This window comes from Oratosquilla oratoria, chromosome 32 (assembly GCF_046742065.1).
Source record: "Oratosquilla oratoria isolate Oo_2021 chromosome 32, ASM4674206v1, whole genome shotgun sequence".
Classification (NCBI taxonomy): domain Eukaryota; kingdom Metazoa; phylum Arthropoda; class Malacostraca; order Stomatopoda; family Squillidae; genus Oratosquilla; species Oratosquilla oratoria.
Genome location: NC_134808.1, coordinates 76,543 through 83,711, shown reverse-complemented (window position 1 = coordinate 83,711; position 7,169 = coordinate 76,543). Strand labels below are relative to the sequence as shown.

Here is a 7,169-nt window from a genome sequence, read left to right as displayed (position 1 = left end):
CTGGCGCTAATGCACTGTTTCCTGGTTTTAAGGTCCAGGTTCACTAGAACTCACAAGTCTCTCTCGCACTCAGTTTTCTCTAAAAGCGTGTTATCTAAGTTGTATCTATTTTCGGAGTTGTATAGCCCTACGTTTAACACGCTACACGCCATTTCACCAACCATGTGAACAATTTGTGAAGATAATCCTGCAGAATCTCTGCGTCGTCTCCTGACCTAATTAGGTGTCCTATTTTAGTGTCGTCCGCAAACTTACTAACATCACTATTTATCCCATCGTCTAAGTCGTTTATGTACATAATGAACAACATGGGACCCGAAACTGAGCCCTGGGGGACCCCGCTAGTAATATTGCCCCACCTAGGTAAATAATATTGTAATTATCATTGTTATCTTATGCCTTATATACTTTAGTGTAAAAGGATGCATCCAAACTGTGAAACTGCATAGGACTCCCTATCGGAGCAATGTGATCAATCCAAAATTAATACTTGCTTAAAAAATGGGTATTGTTCTGATAATATGACAAACTTAACATCAAACCATAAATCTCCATTTTGTATTTTACTAAATTACTGAGGTTGCGTTGTGAAACATCATACAAACTTGTGTAGAGACCCGAACAGTCACTTATATTAAGTATTGATTTAATATTATTGACCAATGGGTAGTGGCCTGGTATGCTTTAACGTTGATGTTGATTGCGATATTTACCACCTTGACTACAAGTTGATCACCAAATGGAGCGCAATCAAATCACAATTCATCTGAGGGTCTCTATTCAAATGTAGTGTCTGTGCCAACCACTATCTTATGGACAGGGAAATATTAAATCTTTATTTTGAATCTGAACTGTCAATGATGAAGAGAGAAAACAAAGGTCGCTACCACCACCCCTCCTACTCGATTGGATGGTTGAACACGATTCACAACTCCCTTTTTTTGTTTTTGCGTATACAGATTCCTTGGGATTCTATTCACCACACTTGGTCGCTTACAATACTATCACGTTGGGTGATTAGAAGAATACCTCCCTTAACACAATTCTCATTTATTTCCTTAACTTCCTAAAGGTTTACGCAAAATAAAGGAATAATAACCCTACAGGGCTCAACTACATTATATTTCATGGGCACGCCTAAGGGTATGCACCTCTCACTCCCTTCTATGTTTACAGTCCTTATGGTGCCGACTCTTAGACACACTGCAATAAGTCTACTTAAGAAATTCACTACTGATCACAAATCCTTTTTGAGTTTATCCCGAATACTATTTAATGGTAATGGTAATCGGTCACGCATGGTATGCTTATTCAATTCCCTATAATAACTGGGCGCATGGTACCATCTGATTTTGGCACCAGAATCAGAGGGAAGTTCCACTCCCTTTTACTATGTTCAATAATATCCTGCAATAACATTTCAGTGATCAGTTTATCTACAAGATTCGATCCGCCATCCCCCTCAAGCTTCAGTTGAGCAGTAGTCGTCACTCAGATCAGGTCAACCGGGTAGCTGCTTCAGTTAGTGATATGGCTAGTGATTGTGTTACCGTGTTCAGCGCCGATGAGGTACAATCTCTACTTAGTAGAATTGAAGCCTTGGAGGATGCTGTTAAGTGCCTTAAAGAGGAGAATCGAGCTCTCCGCTCGAAGGCCCAAAATACGGAAGACAAAATTAGCGATGAGTATGGATGGAAAACGGTGAAAAATAAGATGCGGAATAGTGGAAAAAAGTCCTCACCAGCCCCGCTGAATTGCAAGAACTCGTTTCAAATACTAGCGAAACTGCAGGAAGAAGAAACTAATGAAATTCAAGAGAAGAAGGGAAGGGCAGACGCTGGATCCCTGCCCACAGGTAAGATTTTGGTTGTAGGAGACAGTCAAGTGAGGTACTTAGACAGGGCTTTCTGCGATAAAGATAGGAAACATAGGACGCAGGTGTGTTTCCCCAGTGCGGGCATAGAAGATATTAGAGATAGGATTGAAGAGTGTTTAGTAGGGGAAGGTAAGGACCCAGTAGTTTGCTTAAGTGCCGGGGGAAATGATATAGGTAAGTTAGGGAGTGAGGAATTGTTTGCGCGGTTCCGGGATGCGCTAGACAAGATTAGAAATAGGGGAGGTGTTCCTGTTGTATGTGGAATCCTTCCGAGGCGTAGAGTTGGAGGCATGTGGCATTCCAGGGCTATTGCAATGAATTGCAGGCTGGCAAAACATTGTAAGGCCAATGGATGGGCATTTGTCAACAACTGGGACTGCTTTTATGGTAAGAATCACCTATACACAAGGGAGGGGGTGCACTTGTCGCCCAGAGGATTTCGGCTCCTTGCTGAATCCCTTGAGCGAGAAGTAGGCATCCTACAGGGAATTTTCGACTAGATTACGTGGGAGTAGGGGGGGGGGGAGAGTATCGGAATATAGTTTAGGCAATAGAAGCAACTTAGAGAGGGACTGTGAAAAGAATCACCAAAGCAGGTGGAGGGAAGATAAACTTAAAGTTTACTATACAAATAGCAGGAGCATGATTAACAAAATTGATTTGCTGCGAGGTAAAGCATGCGTAGAGAATTTCGATATTATAGCTATTACTGAATCCTGGATCAACATGGCTGATAAACATTTCCTTCCGGAAATCGAAATAGAAGGATATAATTTTTTTTTTCTCACAAGGATAGGGTTGGCAGGAATGAAGGAGGTGTAGCACTTTTCGTTAAAAATACATTAAACTATATAAGCAACAATTCTATTAAGGAAGAGGACTGTACGGAATCTATTTGGGTAGAGATTATGGGCAAGAATAAGAGAGTTATTATTGGCGTCTTGTATAGACCTCCTAACCTCAGCATTGAGCAGACTGATCCCCTGATTCATGAAATTCACAGAGCGTCCCAGTACAAAAACGTTGTGATCATGGGAGATTTTAATTATAGAAACATTGACTGGGAAACTTTAATAGATCATGAAGCGAAGAAATTCCTAGATGTGGTGCAGAATCATTTCCTAAAACAAGTGATTACCGATCCTCCGAGGGGACAAAATACCCTGGACTTAATTTAACTAATAATGAGCAAATTAGCAGCGTAATAGTGGGAAATAGTCTAGGTGTTGGGGTACAACACGTTTTCCCTCGGCGCCACGTATATAACTAGGCTCGCGGGTATTACCTGGGCAGTCGCTGTACGTCATTAGATCAAGGACCCAACATGGCGCAGTGAGTTCTCAAGTACCTACGATTGCTCAAGATGCCCCCACCTCGCCGGTCCCCACGCTCGACGCCTTGGACCATCACCGAACAGCAGCAGGCCAACATGACGGCCCTTGGCGCCCACAGCAACACATCACCCACCTCCCTCGGCTACTCCTGAGAAATGTGACCTGGAAATGACGCCGGCAGCCTTCAGGTTTTGGAGACGGTCAATGGAATGCTGGCTCCTTCTATGTAAATGGCCACAACAGGATGCGGTCTACCACATCAGGCTCCTCTGTACTCCATTACTGCAGCGCGCGATAGACGCCAGGTTCACCCTCGCCGAGTGGGGCGCCCTAACACAACAGGAGTCGTTAGACGCCATAGGTAAGATAGTGCTCCGCTCCTCGAACAAAGCGGTACAGTGGGCCGAGTTCTTTAATGTTTCCCAGGGGCAGGACGAGTGCGTCAGTAACTATTTCATAAGGGGTGCTCAGAAAGCTAACGACTGCGCGTTTCAGTGTCCCCAGCGCAATTACAACCTCTCAGAGTACCTGCTCCTGAAAAAGCTTACGGTAGGACTGCGTGACACGGTGCTGAAACTGCAGGTGTACCAAGTGTGCGATTCTACAGACAGCGTTGACGCCCTTAGGGCCATGTGTTCCGCGTACGAGGCGGCTCGCCGGCACGCCATGGACGAGAGCTCATGGCGGGAACACGGTCGTGCGGCTGGCACCGCACAGGTTATCGAAAACGAGAACTGCCCGCCTGACGTTACGGCCACCACGGATGGCAAGGCGCAGCCCTCGCGTACCTGCTGGAACTGCGGTACCACACACGCCCTGGACAAGACTTCTTGCCCGGCCAGGGAAGCTTACTGTGTCGGATGCAAGAAACGGGGCCACTTCAAGAGGTGCTGCAGGAGCTCGAAGCCCCCCAACAACGCCACGCCTGCCAACGTCATCTCGGGCTCCGTGACAATAGCAGGCACACAGGTAACCCGCCAACCCACCGTGGAGGTAACAGTGACGCATGGAGGGGGAGCCAGGCACCGCACCGCGTCTGTCGCAGACACCGGCGCCCAGGTGTGCGTCGCCGGGGAGGCTCTGCTGTCCAGGCTCCGCATTAGACCCGCGCAGCTGCGGGGGCAGGCGGCCTTGCGGGACGTGGCAGACCTGCCACTACAATGCCTCGCATCGTGCCGGTGCACCATATCCTTGGGCGGCTTTGCAGCAGAGCAAGACCCATCATACCCTCTGCTAAGTCGTTGTTCCTGTCGCTCAGCGCGTGCCAGGTGCTGGGATTAGTGCCCGCCAGCTTCCCCCACCACTCCCGGCCGGCGGTGCGGGCGCTGACGGCAGAAAGTACAGCTGAGTTCGGTCAGCCACATGTGAGGCCTGAGACAATACCATTCCCGCCACATGAGGAGCACGCGAAACGGCTGGAGGAGTGGCTGCTACAACACTTCTCGGCCACAACCTTCAATACCACCAGGAATCCTCTGCCGGTGATGGAGGGCGAGCCCCACCACATCCACCTGGCACCCAACGCCATCCCCCACGCCTGCCACAGACCGGCGTCGGTGCCGAGGCACTGGGAGGACGAGGTGAAGGCCCAGCTAGAAGAAGACATCAGGCGGGGCGTCATCGAGCCCGTCCCGGCAGGGGAGCCCACGGAGTGTTGCGCCCGCATGGTGGTGGTGCCCAAGAAGTCTGGCCAACCTCGGCGCACTGTGGACTATCAGCGCCTCAACGCCGCGTGCCGAAGGGAGACGCACCACACCCCCGCTCCCTTTGACATGGTTTCTGGAGTCCCCAAGCACTCCTTCAAGACAGTAGCAGACGCCTATTGGGGGTACCACCAGGTTGAACTGGACAAGGAGAGCCGCAGTCTCACCACTTTCATCACCCCATGGGGAAGATTCAGGTACTGGCGTACTCCCATGGGCCACTGCTCCGCCGGCGACGCGTACACCAAGCGTTTTGACGATGCCATTCAGGGCATTACGAGGAAGTACAAGTGTGTCGACGATACTCTCCTCTACGACAGCAGCATCGAGGAGGCTTTCTGGCACACTTACGAGTTCCTGTCGACATGTGCAGCCAAGGGGATTACGCTGAAGCCGGAGAAATTTCAGTTCGCTCGGAGGGAAGTCGATTTCGTGGGCTTCCGTCTGGGCTGGGACGAATATAAACCCACGGATGAACGCCTCGCGGCCATCAAGAACTTCAGCATGCCAGACAAGCCCTCCATCTCAGACATCAGGTCGTGGTACGGTTTCGTGAACCAGCTCGCCCCCTTCCTCACCACGGCCCCAATCATGAACGACTTTAGGGAGCTCCTGAAAAAACCATGTGGCAGATCGGTATATTGGGACGAGCAACTGCAAGAAAAGTTTTGTCGAGCCCAGGACACCATATGCCAGCTGGCCAAGGACGGCCTGGCGTACTACGACAAGACACGCCCGACAATAGCCATCACGGACTGGAGCAGGGAAGGTATCGGATTCGTCATCCTGCAGCAGTACTGCCACTGCTCATCCGCTGTTGCCCCCTTCTGCTGCAAGGCGGGCTGGCGCCTGGCCCTGTGCGGCAGCCGCCACCTCACTGCTGCTGAGGCTGGCTACACCGCAGTAGAGGGAGAAGCTTTGGCCGTGGCGTGATGCCTCCAGAAAGCAAGGCTGTTCTTGCTGGGATGCCCGAACCTTACAATTGTCACCGACCACCGCCCCCCCCCCCCCCACCAAGCTCTTGGGGGACAGAGCTCTGTCAGAGGTGGTCAACCCGCGGCTCTTCCGGCTAAAGGAGCGAACGTTGCAGTACCGCTTCCAGGTCAAATACCTGCCCGGAAAGAGAAACGCCGCGGTGGACTTTCTATCCAGGTACCCGGCTCTCAGAAGCCCCCTATCGGACGTTGATGCGGACCTGGACGAGGACCTCGCCGAAGCAATTGCAGCTGCGGTGATTGCCACAGCCGGATACGAGGGTCACATCCTGGATGAGTCAGCGGTGAGAAAGCTCGCCGCCGACGACCCCGTATACCAACTACTGCTGGCCAAAGTGCTAGCCGCGGACTGGCACCAACACAAATCACAAGAGGTGACCTGCCTGCGCCCGTTCTATGGCGTAAGAGACAGGCTGGCAGTTATCCAGGACCTGGTGACGTACACATTCGAACAGGGGTGTGTACGCCTCGTGATCCCAGAGCCCCTCCGCCCACAGGTGGCTGCGAACTTACACGCCGGGCACCAGGGGCTTGACTCGATGCTGCGGAGGGCAAGGTAATGCGTATACTGGCCCGGAATGGAGGGAGACCTGCAGCACTACAGGGCATCCTGCACGTCATGCGAAATACACGCCCCCTCGCAGCCCGCGGAGACACTCATCATCACACCGCCCCCGGAATACCCGTTCCAGTCTACAGTGGCAGACATGTTCCAGCACGAGGGAAACACTTACATGGCGTACGCCGACAGGCTCACTGGTTGGCTGGAGCTTACCCACTTCCCCTCCGGTGCCACATCGCAAAGAATCAAAATCCAATTGAGGCGTTACTTCACGCGATGGGGTGCCCCGGAACAACTGTCCACCGACGGAGGTACGAACCTGGCGAGCGAGGAAATGGCTGAATTCCTTAGGGACTGGGGCGTCACAGCACGCCTATCGTCAGCACAGTACCCCCAGTCGAACGGGCGAGCAGAGGCGGCAGTAAAATCAGCCAAGAGAATTATCAAAGCCAACACGGGCGGCGGTGGGACATTGGACACCGATAAAGCCTCCCTCGCTTTGCTCCAGTACCTCAACACTCCACTGCGAACAATAAACAAGTCTCCCGCCCAACTTGCTGCCGGCAGACAGCTGCGCGACGGGGTGCCCACGGCCCGTTGGCACCTTAGGGTGGACAGGCACTGGGACGGAACGCTTCGCCAGAGAGAGGTGTAGATGGGGGAGGCTGGTAACACCCTGATAGCCAATAGCACACCCAG

General features: G+C 51.7%; 1 pseudogene; it reads left to right on the top strand.

Annotated features, from left to right (window-relative positions):
- Window positions 1-3,378: 3,378 nt before the first annotated feature.
- LOC143041762 (uncharacterized) lies at window positions 3,379-6,468 on the top strand (annotated as a pseudogene).
- Window positions 6,469-7,169: the final 701 nt, after the last annotated feature.